The 13847-nt window shown below is 40.4% G+C and overlaps 1 protein-coding gene across 3 annotated transcripts in view; it reads right to left on the minus strand.

The window, feature by feature from the left end:
* ABCG2 (ATP binding cassette subfamily G member 2 (Junior blood group)) overlaps positions 1-13847 on the minus strand; it is a 124756-nt gene that overhangs the window by 68502 nt on the left and 42407 nt on the right. For 2 of the 3 annotated variants that reach the window (XR_009540218.1, XM_060147550.1), the window contains exon 2: positions 2263-2352. The exons of the other annotated variant lie outside the window; for it this stretch is intronic. The gene's annotated coding sequence lies outside the window, so the exon portion shown is untranslated. The remainder of the gene's footprint in view (positions 1-2262; positions 2353-13847) is intronic. 3 annotated transcript variants of the gene reach the window in all.

Here is a 13847-nt window from a genome sequence, read left to right on the forward strand (position 1 = left end):
TGTTTTATGTGCCTTACAGTCAAGCCACAGAATTATCAAAGTTAGGATTTCTTTACAGTCCCAACTGGAAAGCTTTGGGGCCGTCTGGAGTCCACACCCTTGACGCACACATTGGAGATCTTAAATGGGCACTGGAAGGCCTGAGGTGTCACCATGTGTTTTTGTAGGTAGTGCGCATGGACATAACTAGATGATTCAAAACAGATGCCTTCAGGTAAAGGGAGCCGATAGTCTCATTCATGAAGTCATTTGAGTCTCCCTTTTGAAAACTCCAAAAATAACTGGGAGACTTGTCGGGGAGAGGGGAAGCATAGTACTTTCCAATCATCACACCAGTGAGGGGTGTTTGCTTGTATGGTTCTAACAGGGGTATCAGTGCTTGACGGAATGTCAGCAACAGACGGTTACAAATTTGTTTAACGTTGATAAAGGATATGATTTATATATTATATAGAATGGCAACCAAAGCAAAATCAAAAAGTCTTCTCATTAAAGGAACAAACTTCCTGGGCCTAGAACTCCATCAATCAGGCACTCTACTACCAAAGCTCTTATATGGACCTATGAGAAGCTCTCTTCATCCTTCTCATAGGATTCTTAATATCCTCCAAAGCTCTCTGAGCCGCCCTGAGCTCTCAGTCTATCTGCCTGCCTGGCCACCAAGTGCAAGGAGCTGGTGAGGAACCAGTCCATTCCTCAGTGCTTACTCCAAGCGGTGAACTCAGGGTCAATTCCCCCTTAGCAAGTTCAGGTTTCAGGCAGGGCTTATTATGGGCCTGGGGGCATTTGGGTTACGTATATAATGTTTGTACTGGATCCCAGTGTATTTATTTTCATTACTACTTAAGTTGAAGCAAATAAAAAATGGTGCAAGAGGCCGTAGGCACCATGACCCCCCGTGGCTCTGCTTACAGCTACCAGGGGCCTTTGACTCACTCCGTGAGAGACTGTTCAGTCTGTAGTTGCTTGAGCACTGACGAGTAAGGGATAAAACAGGAACAGGGTATAGACAACTCTTCCCAAAGGTCTCACTATAAAAGGAAGGTGAGAGAAAGGAGTATACCTAAAGACTATCTTGGGGTTCAGAGAAAATATTTCTTGTTTGGTTTAAATTACAGGCCAGAATATGTGTCCATGCCAAGAGGACAAGCCATAAAGAAGAAAAGGTGGTTAACTGCTATAATCAGGTACCTTAGAAAGCAGAATGGAATTAGAATTCAGACGAATTAGTGTTAGAAAAGCCAAAAATATATATCTTTTTTTTTTTTTTTTTTTTGCGGTACGTGGGCCTCTCGCTGCTGTGGCCTCTCCCGTTGCGGAGCACAGACTCCGGATGCGCAGGCTCAGCGGCCATGGCTCACGGGCCCAGCCGCTCTGCTGCATGTGGGATCTTCCCGGACCGGGGCACGAACCCACGTCCCCTGCATCGGCAGGTGGACTCTCAACCACTGCGCCACCAGGGAAGCCCTATATCTTTTTTTAATTGTGGCAAAGGGGAAGGGAGTCAGGGGGTGTCCTCATGTAATAATTGTTTTAAGAAGGGAAAAGAGAGAAAATTGAAAGAAATGCATGGCCTACAACTCCACCTTCTTTCTGAAGTTGGGGGATCTGCTGAGAGTATGGGCGCGAATGAGAAGATCAGGGATCTGAAATAATGATGAATACTGGAGTAGGCCTGTATTCATTTCCTGTGGCGGCAGTAACAAACTACCACAAAACTGGTGGCTTTAAAGCAACGAAAACGTATTACCTGGCATTTCTGTAGATCAGAAGTCCAACGTGGGCTTCACTGGGCTAAAACCAAAGCTGTTAGCAGTTCTGGGTTCCTTTCTGGAAACTCTTCCAGGTTTCAGAGGCTTCCTGAGTTCCTGGGCTATGGCCCCGTCCTCCAGCCAACAACACAGCATCTCTCAGACCCTGCTTCTGCCATCACATTTCTTTCTCTGACTCTCATTTTCTACCTCCCTCTTCTACCTTTAAGGACCCTTATAATGACATTAGACCCACCAGATAAACCAGGGTAATCTCCTTATTTTAAAGTCATCTGATTCGGTAACTTAGCACAATCACATTCTGGGTATTAGGACATGCACATCTTTGGCAGGTCATTATTCTCCTTACCACACGGCCCTAAGGAAACAAAGAAGATGCACATGTGGGGCCCCACAGAGCTCCTATGAGGACTATTTAAACTGAAGCCATATGAGATACAGCTGTTGCAGAAAGAAGCTTTTTTTTGTTTGTTTTTTGAAGCTACCCTTATCTGACTAAAAGCAGAGCCTTCAGAGAGTGAAGCTGCTATAAATCCCTCAGAGGAGCTTCAGTGCCTGGTAGAAGACCAACCACGCATACCTGGATAAGAAATTGCATAAAGCAACATCACAAACTGTCATACTTCTTTCTTTCCCTAAAAGCCTACTTGTCTTTCCTAAAAGTCCTTTGTTTTCCCATAGAATCCCTTTCTCTCCACCCTCCTTTCCCCTATTAAGCTGGTCTGTAAGCCCCAGAACCTGATCTTTTCTCCTTTAATCGGTTTGTGGTCAATTAACTTTCATTCCTCCCCCAGACCCACTAGACCTATTGGCAGAGGAAAAGTTTTTCTTCCAAGGGACCCAGAGAGAGACTACAGAGCAACACCAAGGACCCCTAAGATTGGACTCTATAAAAGTGGTGCTCTCAAAGCCACGAATGGGCATGGCTTTCCCAATCACAAAGAAGTAAAGATAGAGCGGGTTAGAAGGTTGAATTAATTCGAGGATGTGGTTTTGCTGGGTGGGTAAGGCAATAGAAAAATGGAGCATGAGTTTGAGCGGGTGAAGTGATTCATCCTAGGAAAGTGAATCCAGGAAGAGACAGGTAGAAAGGGAGCCTATAGCGGGGTCACTTGCAGGCTGAAGAGCTGAAACTGGACGGTGAAGTCACTGAATAGGAAGCTGGCATATAATATTGGCACTCCAGGATTTGACAAGGTCCCATGGTTTCAACGTGACAGTAAAATTCTGGAAATGGAAGGAAGGTATATTTACCTTCTAGTGCTGAGAACCTGCCGTCAGTTTACCATCTTAAAACAATACTCATTAATTATTTCAAAATTCTGGAGGTCAGGAATCTAGGCGGGCTAGGCGTGGCTCTGCTTAGGGTATCATGGGGCCAAATCGAAGCATGAGCCAGCCCGGCTCTTATCTGAAGACTCTTATCTGAAGAGTCTTATCTGAAGTAGATTCTTATCTGAAGAATCTACTTCCAAGGACAGGTTGTTGGCAGAATCCAATTCCTTGCAGTTTTAGGACTGAGGTCCTTGTTTCCTTTCTGTCAGTAAACCAGCTGCTTCAGGCTGCCCACATTCCTTCTCATGTGACTCCCCTCCATCTTCAAAGCAGGCTCTCAAACTTCTAATCTCTTGGATTTCGCCTTCCTCCTTTTGAAGGGCTTGTGTGATTACATGAGGCCCATCTAGATAATCTCACTATAATCTAGATATTTTGGGGTGAACTCATTTGGACTTCAATCACAACTTCACATTTACTCAGAGCAGTACCCAGATTAATGTTTGGTTACATACCAGTGGAATCTTGGACCCTGGGGGAGAAGGGGATCTTTAGAATTCTGCCTACACTGAAGATTAAGTTGAGAAGATCAAATAGCACAGAAGCTAGGGTGATGGGTTGGTCATCTAAATAAACACAGACTCTGCCAAAGTAGCGACATCTTGGAAAGAGGAGAAATACCAAAACCGGTTGTCAATGTTTTTATAGGTACGGAGAAGAGAAGAGAAGAGAAAAGAGAAGAGAAGGTGGCATTAATACAGAGAGAGACAACATAAGGTGGGCGGGGGGCGGGCAGCAGGGGATGGTGGAGGTGTTGAGGCCAGATGTGCAGCCGGACAACCTTGATTCATATAATTTTCTTTATATAGCAGACAAGAGACCAAATAACTAATTTGGTTGTAAAGTTCACAGAGGTAGTCAAGCCCTAAAAAAATGAGCATAGCAGAGGAAAAAATGTATATAATTAGGTAGGTACAGATAATTAACCTGCAGAGTTTCAAAGTGGGACAGAGGTTGTAACATTTGTCCCTGCAAAACAGACTGAAAGTTTAGATGTTGAGAGTCCACCGAAGTAAATTTCACATACCTATAAAGTCTTTAGTTGAAGTAAACTTTTTTTTTAATGAAGTGAACTTTTTAATGGAAGTATAACACACATATAGAAAAAGTACAGAAAATCTAAGTAAACAGCTTGACGTGTATTTACAAAGTAAACACACTTGTATATCTGTTACTCAGATCAAATATATATATATACACACATACATATTTGTGTATGTTATATGTCAATTATATTTCAATAAAAATAAGCAAACAAGCCAAAAAAAGAAACCAAAATAGACAAAATTCATGTACAGTGATAAAAGTAAGATGAGTAGTTACCTTTGAAAAGGGCAATGACTAGGGTGGATCATAAGGGAGACTCCTGGGATACTGATAATAAACAAACAAACAAAAAAATATATATGGGGGTCTGGGTGGCAGATATACAGGTATGTTCACTTTGTAAATATACATCACATTGTTTACTTAGATTTTCTTTACTTTTTCTGTATTATGTTATACTGCAATTTAAAAGTTTACTTAAACATAGGACTTTATGGATATGCGTTCTGTGAAAAAAAAGATGGGGAGATGCTAGATTAAAACAAGTTGATTAAGTAGGTTTCATCACTGCAGAACATGCATACAACATTTGTTCATGGAAACTCTCCATCAAAGAGCAGTTCAAAGGCTCCATTCTCGGTAATGTACTAATAGAAATGGGAGAGTATCTTCTGGGGCCAAATTATGGAAGGCTTGAATGCCAAACCAAGGAATGTAGACTTACCTTGAGAGTGAGAAAACACTGAAAATTTAGTGTAGAGGGATGCCATTGTCAAAGTGGTGTTTTAGGAAGATTAATCTGTTCATGTGTAGAATGGTTGGGGGAATGTGGGAAGGCAGTGATCAGTCTGGAAATGAAAAAAATAAAGACTGAACTAGAGCAACGGTGGAAAAAATTTGTGAGGAAAGAGACACAAAAGAAACATCATAAAGTAAGAATTTACAGTTCCTGGTAATGGATAAAATATTGAAAGTGAGAGACAAAAGAAGCTGGAGCTGACTTTAAGATCTCAAACCTAAGAAGCTGAATACCTTGTGGATCGTTAATGGGAATTACTAAGATAGAAAGCATGTCTTCCACCTAAGTGTATTTCCTCAGTGTTGCCTTTCTCAGGGCCTTGAACAGACAAATACTTGATATTTATTGACTGAAAAATAAAAGTGAGTTTATCTTACGTAATGCAGGGGTGTATCTACCCTTACCTGAATGTTGTAAAAATGGAAGAGGGTTTCATTGAGACTGACCTTTTTCATTTGATACATTACTGACTGCTATAAACATTTTATTGCCTGTAGAGATAAGAGTTCATTCGTGGGAGCCTGGGAGCAACTGAAGTTAAAGTGTAATCAGCATTAAATGACACACGATTCATTATATAATGCCTTAGACTTTTTTCACTGCTGGCTGTCATGCCATCTATTATAATAGTTAATATCAACAGAGCCAAAACCTTACAGCCTCACCCAGAACGACATCTTAGTCTTCGCTATGTCATCACCCATATTAGACCAAGAAACATACATTAATCATTCTCTGTGTAACAAAGCCAACAGCCAATCTAGATGTACCCAAGGTTCATCTCACCGCTACAATTTTTGCTATTTGACCCTTGGGTGCCTCACTTTCTTACCTCAAATTAAGGGTGATAATACCTATGTCACTGGGTTGAATAAAAATAAAATAATGTATATTTGGAAAACATAAGGTAACCTCGCTTTTTACCCAGTACCAATAATAACAGCTAATGTTTACTGAGTACTTGCTGCTTGCCAGACAGTGTTCTAAGTGCCTTTAGGTTTTGTGCATTTTTTTTTTTTAAACCTCATCTCATCTTCACAACAATGTCCTTAGTGGGTTCTATTAAAATCTCTATCTTGCAGATGATGAAACTGAAGCATAGTGAGATTATGCAACTTGCCCTAGGTCAGACAGTAAATGACTTATGCTCATTATTACAGATATAAGAAATAAGGACACTATTATTTCCTGTAAAAACTGCTCAAAAATTTCTTTGAAGAGAGAATGTAGAATAAATTCATTCACCCTTCAAAATCCCCCTCAGTCACAATGGATCAAAGTAAAAGAAGAAAAACAAAAAAGTCCAGTCGGTTGCAAAACCAAGATGAGCAGCTCCATGAAAGGAACCCAGAATGTTAATTACCAAGCTTGTGGGTTGAAGGCCTTGAGTCTAGAAGCAGGTAATGGTGGTAAGGAGTTTGGCTGAATAAAGGGAACTCCAATGACACAAAGCAGGGGACTGGAGCCAGGCTCTCTGCTTGAAGCCTAGAGCAGTGAAGGGTCTACCCACTTATAAAAGGGCGGAGGTTCGTGGGACAAAGCACCGCCCAGCTCTGCCTGGGGCTCTGTGATGTGGATGGGAATGTTAAGACAGAGACAAAGCACCTGCGGGGTGAAGCTCCCGAAGCCCATCGTGCCTCCCCGCGCCTCCCTAAAGGGGGGCAGTGGACACCGAGAGCCCCTGGAGTAGACCTCTGACTGTGAAGCGCCTGGTCTCCCCTGTTGCCTCTGGGAAGGTCTCTAACACGGCTCGTAACCTGGGACGCCTCCACGGCCCTCTGCTCAGTGACACGGCTTCCCCAATCAGATTGTTTCTCAACAAAAATGTGAGATTCGGGCTCCCCTGGTGGCGCAGTGGTTGAGAGTCCGCCTGCCGATGCAGGAGACACGGGTTCGTGCCCCGGTCTGGGAAGATCCCACATGCCGCGGAGCGGCTGGGCCCGTGAGCCATGGCCGCTGAGCCTGCGCGTCCGGAGTCTGTGCTCCGCAACGGGAGAGGCCGCAGCGGTGAGAGGCCCGCGTACCGCAAAAAAAAGAAAAAAAAAAAAAAAGTGAGCTTCAAGCTACAATCCTAGCCTTGCCCCACCTCAGTAATTTGTAAGACTGATAATGAAAAAAATTATGTTGATCCTTAAAAAAAATAAAAAAGTGCTTTTAAGTTCCGGCTAGGGATGTAGCCAGTGGGCTGCTCCATTTGTAGGAAACAGGAAGACACAGATGCAGTCTGTTGGGCCTTCTTCCTGCTCCTCTGTGGCTCTTAATCTCCCTTACGATGTCCACATCTTACCTCCCTGTGGCTATACTTTGGATAATTTCCTCAGATATATCTTCCTGGTCACTAATACTCTATACAGTTAAATATTTATTTATTTATTTTATTTTTGGCTGCGTTGGGTCTTCGTTTCTGTGCGAGGGCTTTCTCTAGTTGCGGCGAGCGGGGGCCACTCTTCATCGCGGTGTGTGGGGCCTCTCACTATCGCGTATACATGTCTATTAATCTTTTGTTTAACTTTCTATCCATTTGAATTCTTAATTTTAGTAAGTTTCTTTTTTTTAATTTCTAAAAGTAATATTTTGTTCTTCTTCAAATTGGCCTAATTATTAGTCTCCTATTCTCTCACTCATGTTTTCAATGCCCTTTTTAAATCTGAAAACATTTCAAGAAGACTTATTTTTAAATTTTAATTCTGATAATTAAGTATAAAAGCTGACCTCTCTGTGGTTCTAGTTCTGTTATCTGTGGCTTGCTGGATTTCTGTTTTATAATATTTTATTGTGAGTTTTTTGTTACCTGTCTCTAGGAAATTCCTTGAGGCCTGGTTGAGGGTATGCTCATCTGGGAAAGTCTGTTTTTGCTTCTCTTAGACACCTGGGGATATTACCTACCCTGATATTCCTTAAATTATAGGCTTGTGTTTTGGGATCATACAAAGAAGGTGGACTGGGTCCCAAACTACCTGAGGTCTGGCCAGTGGCTACAAGTTCTCAAAGGACGTGATTTTTTTTTTTTTTTTTTAACTTTCATTCATAGCCCAGCCCAAGATAGAAATGTGTTCTTGTGGTTCACCTTTGCAGGGTGGGTTTCCGTTTTAGTTCGCCCTTTCTGAGGGTGCACCTCTCCCGGGCCCAGGCATTATGCTTCTATTTTATGTGAATTCAGGCTTTGTCCCTGTCCCCTCTGTGCAATGCAGTTCAGAGTCTCAATAAAAACGACTGTAGGCCTCAGGGTATCCAAGGCTCTAAAATTTAGTTTACTCCATTCTGATCTTAGTGGACTCATCTAGTCATTTAAGAGTGGTTTTAAAATTTTACCAAGCATTTTTAGATATCATGTAGCTGGGTAGTTTCAGGGTCTCTAACTGCAATATCACTGAAAATAGAAGTCCTCAAATGTATCTGTCATCTTCTTCACTTTTTCTTCCTACTATGGAAATTTGCAAGCATTTCACAAGTAGAAAGAACAGTATGATGAATGCCTATGTGCTGATCTCAGCTAGTAGCCTCTCTTTGTTTCATTGATACTTCTCTTTTTTCCCTCTCCCACAGATTATTTTGAAACAAATTTCAGAGGCCAAATAATTTTATTCATAAATATTTTCATATGTATTTCATACATATTTTCATATGTCCAAAGATATGGACTCTTAGTAATTTTCATATTTATCTCATATATCACCTTTCACCAACTCTTTTTTTTTAATATTTATTTATTTGGCTGCATTGAGTCTTAGTTGCGGCACATGGGATCTTTGTTGCAGAGCGCCGGCTCCTCTCTAGTTGCGGTGTGACGGCTCAGTAGTTGTGGCGCGCAGGCTTAGCTGTCCCACGGCATGTGGGATCTTAGTTCCCCGACCAGGGATCAAACCCGCGTCTCTGCATTGGAAGGCAGATTCTTAACCACTGGACCACCAGGGAAGTCCCTCACCAACTCTTTTAATTTAAGCTATTTACTTCCTTTTTATAGGCAGATTATAAATATAATAATTAAATCAAAGAGTAGGCTACAACGTTTAAAGTAAATTTAATTTTAAATGTCACACTTTCCCTAATAATGAAATGTACTTATCTTATGCCTAATTTCCTTGGAGTCATAGTATTTCTCCATGTGCCTTATCCACCATGCCAAGTGATGACAAATATCCTTGACCATTAAAGAAGTCAGAGCAGAGAGCATCCATGAACTCTAGATGGAAAAAAAAACCAACTAACAACAAGACCCAGCTGATTAACAGAGAGAGAAAAATAAAGAACTCTGGAAAAAAATAAGTAAAAAGATTGGTAATATGCATTAAAATACATTTATATAGAAAATAATACTTCTCACCATGGAAATTATGTTTATACACATAATGTAACTATTATAAACATAAAAACTTACAAATCTTAAAAGCTAAGGGGGAGGTGAAAGGAGGTGGAAAGAAACATGAGTCATTCTCATCTTTCAAAGCAGGAAACCAACTGATACGTTCTTTTGGCTGCACTGGGTCGTTGCTGTGTGCAGGCTTTCTCTAGTTGCGGCGAGCACGGGCTACTCTTCTTGTTGCGGTGCGTGGGCTTCTCACTGCGGTGGCTTCTCTTGTTGAGGAGCACAGGCTCTAGGTGCGCGGGCTTCAGTAGTTGTAGCACGTGGGCTCAGTAGCTGCGGCATGTGGGCCCTAGAGCACATGGGCTACAGTAGTTGTGGTGTGCCAGTGCTAGGGTGCGCGGGCCTCAGTAGTTGTGGTGCACAGGCCTAGTTACTCCGCGGCATGTGGGATCTTCCCGGACCAGGGATCAAACCTGTGTCCCCTGCATTGGCAGGTGGATTCCATTCCGTTCATTTGTATCTTTTTTTTTTTTTTTGGATTCTGCATATAAGCAATACCATATGATACTTGTCTTTCTCTTTCTCTGTCCGGCTTACTTCACTTAATATGATAATCTCCAGGTTCATCCATGTTGCTGCAAATGTCTGCCCATTTTTTTAATCAGGTTGTTTGTTTGTTTTTTGTTGTTGAACTGCTTAAGCTTTTGTTTTTGTTTTTGTTTGGCTGTGCAGTGTGGCATGCAGATCCCAGTTCCCTGACCAGGGATTGAACCCTCACCCCTTGCAATGGAAGTGCAGAGTCCTAACCAGGGAAGTCCCTCTTTGTATATTTTGGATATTAACCCCTTACCAGATATATTGTTTGCAAGTATCTTCTCCTGTTCAGTAGGCTACCTTTTCATTTTGTTGAGAGTTTCTTTTGCTGTGCAAAAGCTTTTTAGTTTGATGTGGTCCTATTTGTTTATTTTTGCTTTTGCTTCCCTTGCTTGAGGAGACAGATCCAAAAAACTATTGCTAAGACTGATGTCAAAAAGCATACCCCCTGTTTTCTTCCAGGAGTTGTATAGTTTCAGGTCTTATATTGAAGTCTGTAATCCATTTTGAGTTTATTTTTCTACATAGTGTGAGAAAATAGTCTAGTTTAATTCTTTTGCATGTAGCTGTCCAGTTTTCCCAACACCATTTATTGAAGAGGCTGTCTTTTCCCCATTGTATATTCTTGCCTCCTTTGTCATAGACTAATTCACCATATTTATTTATGGATTTATTTTTGGGCTCTCTATTCTGTTCCACTGATCTATGTGTCTGTTTTTGTGCCAGTACCATACTGTTTTGATTACTGTAGCTTTGTAGTATACTTTGAAATCAGGACCCAACACCATTTCTTGAAAAAGACTGTCCTTTTCCCATTGAGTGATCTTGGTACCTTTGTTGAAAATCAAACGACCATACAAATGTTTATTCTTGGGCTCTCTAGTCTATTCTATTAGTCTATATGTCTCTTCTTATGCCAGTACTGCAATGTTTTGTTTTTTTAACTATATTACAAATTATTTTATTTGATCCTTTTAGACATTAAGACAATAATAATATAGTTTCTATATATTTTTTAAAATTTTTTATCAAAGTATAGTTGACTTACAATATTATATTAAGTGTACAACATGGTAATTTAATATTTTTATAGATTATACTCCATACAATGTTATTATAAAATATTGACACTATTCCCTGTGCTGTACATTACATCCTTGTAATTTATTTATTTTATACCCAGTAGTTTGTACCTCTTGGTCACCTTTACCTGTTTGCCCCTCTCACCACTCCTCTCCCCTCTGGTAACCACTAGTTTGTTCTCTGTATCTGTTAGTTTGTTTCTGTTTTGTTATAATTGTTCATTTGTTTTACTTTTTAGATTCCACAGATGAGTGAAATCATACGGTGTTTGTCTCACTTATTTCATTTAGCGTAATACCCTCAATATTCATCCATATTGTCACAAATGGCAAGATTTCATCTTTTTTTATGGCTGAGTAGTATTCCTTTATATATATACACCACATCTTCTCTATCCATTCATTTATCAATGGACACTTAGGTTGTTTCCATATCTTCACTATTGTAAATAATGCTGCAATGAACACAGGGATGGGGGTGCATATATCTTTTAGAATTAGTGTTTTCATATTCTTTGCATAAATTCCCAGAAGTGGAATAGCTGGATCACATGACAGGTCTATTCTTAATTTTTGGAGGAACCTCCATATTGTTTTCCATAGAGGCTACACAAATTAAATTTGGTTTGCTAATAATTTGGTTGAGGATTTTTGCATCTATGTTCATCAGAAATACTGGTGTGTAATTTTCTTTTGTTGTGTTGTCCTTGTCTAGTTTTGGCATCAGGGTGATGTTGGCCTCGTAAAATGTGTTAGGTAGTGTTCCCTCCTCTTCAAATTTTTGGCAGAGTTTGAGAAGGATAGGTATCAAATATTCTTTGAATATTTGGTAGAATTTACCAATGAAGCTGTCTGATCCTGTACTCTTATTTGGGGGGACGTTTTTGATTACTGTTTCAATCTCCTTACTAGTGATTGGTCTATTCAGATTTTTTATTTCTTCATGATTCAGTCTTGGAAGGTTGTATAATTCTAAGAATTTATCCATTTCTTCTAGGTTGTCCAATTTGTTGATGGATAGCTGTTCATGGTAGTCACTTATAATCCTTTGTATTTCGGTGGTCTTCATTGGAACTTCTCCTTTTTCATTTCTGATTTTTCTTTTTTTTCTTTGCGGTACGCAGGCCTCTCACTGTTGTGGCCACTCCCGTTGTGGAGCACAGGCTCCGGAGGCGCAGGCTCAGCGGCCATGGCTCACGGGCCCAGTCGCTCCGCGGCATGCGGGATCCTCCCGGACCGGGACAGGAACCCGTGTCCCCTGCATCGGCAGGCAGACTCCCAACCACTGCGCCACCAGGGAAGCCCCTCATTTCTGATTTTATTTGAGCCTTCTCTCTTCTTTCTTACTGAGTCTAGCTAAAGGTTTCTCCATTTTGTTATATCTCTTCAAAGAACCAGCTCTTAGTTTCACTGATCTTTTCTACTGTCATTTTAGTCTCTATTTCATTTATTTCTACTCTGATTTTTATTATTTCCTTCTTTCTACTGACTTTGGGCTTCATTTGTTCTTTTTCTAGCTCCTTTAGGTGTCAGGTTAAATTGTTTGAGATTTTTCTTGTTTCTTGAGGTAGGCTTGTACGCTATAAACCTCTCTCTTAGTATCAATTTTGCTGAATCTCATAACTTTTGATATGTTATATTTTCATTTTCATTTTTCTTCAGGTTTTTAAAATTTCTACTTTGATTTCTTTGTTGACCCAACAGCTGTTCAGTGGCAATGCTTTTTAGACTCCACACATCTGTGATTTTTCCAGCTTTCTTCTTGTAGCTGATTTCTAGTTTCATTCCATTAAGATCAGAAAAGAAGCCTGACATGATTTTAATCTTCTTGAATTTACTGAGACTTGTTTTGTGTCCCCACATAGGGTCTATCCTTAGGAATGTTCCACGTGCACTTGTGAAGAGTGTGTATTCTCTTGCTTTCGGATGAAATATTCTTTATATATCTATTAAGTTTATCTGGTCCAGTGTTTCCTTTAAGGCTGATGATTCCTTGTTGACTTTCTGTCTAGATGATATATCTATTGATGTAAGCGGGGTGTTAAAGCCCCCTACTATTATTATGTTGCTGTCAAGTTCTCCCTTTAGGTCTCTTAATAATTGCTTTTATATATTTTGGTGCTCCTATGTTAGATGCATATATATTAATAAATGTTTTCTTGATGGACTGTCCCTTTTATCATTATTTAATGTCTATATTTGTTTCTTATCGACTTTTTTGTCTTGAAGTCTATTTTGACTGCTTTGAGAATTGCCACACTTGCTTTCTTTTGGCTGCCATTTTCTTGGAGGGTCATCTTCCATTTCTTCACTTGGGGCCTATGTTTGTGTTGAGAGCTGAGATGAGTCTCACAGAGGCAGCATATAGTTTTGGGCCTTGTTGTTGTTTTTTTTTTTTTTTTGCGGTACGCGGGCTTCTCACTGTTGCGGCCTCTCCCGTTGCGGAGCACAGGCTCCGGACGCGCAGGCCCAGCGGCCACGGCTTACGGGCCCAGCCGCTCCGCAGCATGTGGGATCCTCCTAGACCAGGGCACAAACCCATGTCCCCTGCATCGGCAGGCAGACTCTCAACCACTGTGCCACCAGGGAAGCCCGTGTAGTATTCTTTTATATTATTAGTAATTTCTCTCTTTCCTTAGTCAATGTAGCTAAAGATTTGTTGATCTTTTCAAAGAAATAACTTTTTGTTTCATGGCATTCTTATTCTCAAAAATACACCTACTTATAAAATATATACTTAGTCCATAATTTTATAACTGCTTACTTATGTATTTTCCTTACAAGAGTGAGAATTAATTTTTAAGGCCAGTTTGTAGCTTTATAATAGGTACTCAGTAAATTCATTGTTAAATGAATGAATACATTTAAAGGGGTATACAGAAAGAAATGTACATAAATCATAAATGCAAAGG

This window comes from Lagenorhynchus albirostris, chromosome 4 (assembly GCF_949774975.1).
Source record: "Lagenorhynchus albirostris chromosome 4, mLagAlb1.1, whole genome shotgun sequence".
NCBI lineage: Eukaryota > Metazoa > Chordata > Mammalia > Artiodactyla > Delphinidae > Lagenorhynchus > Lagenorhynchus albirostris.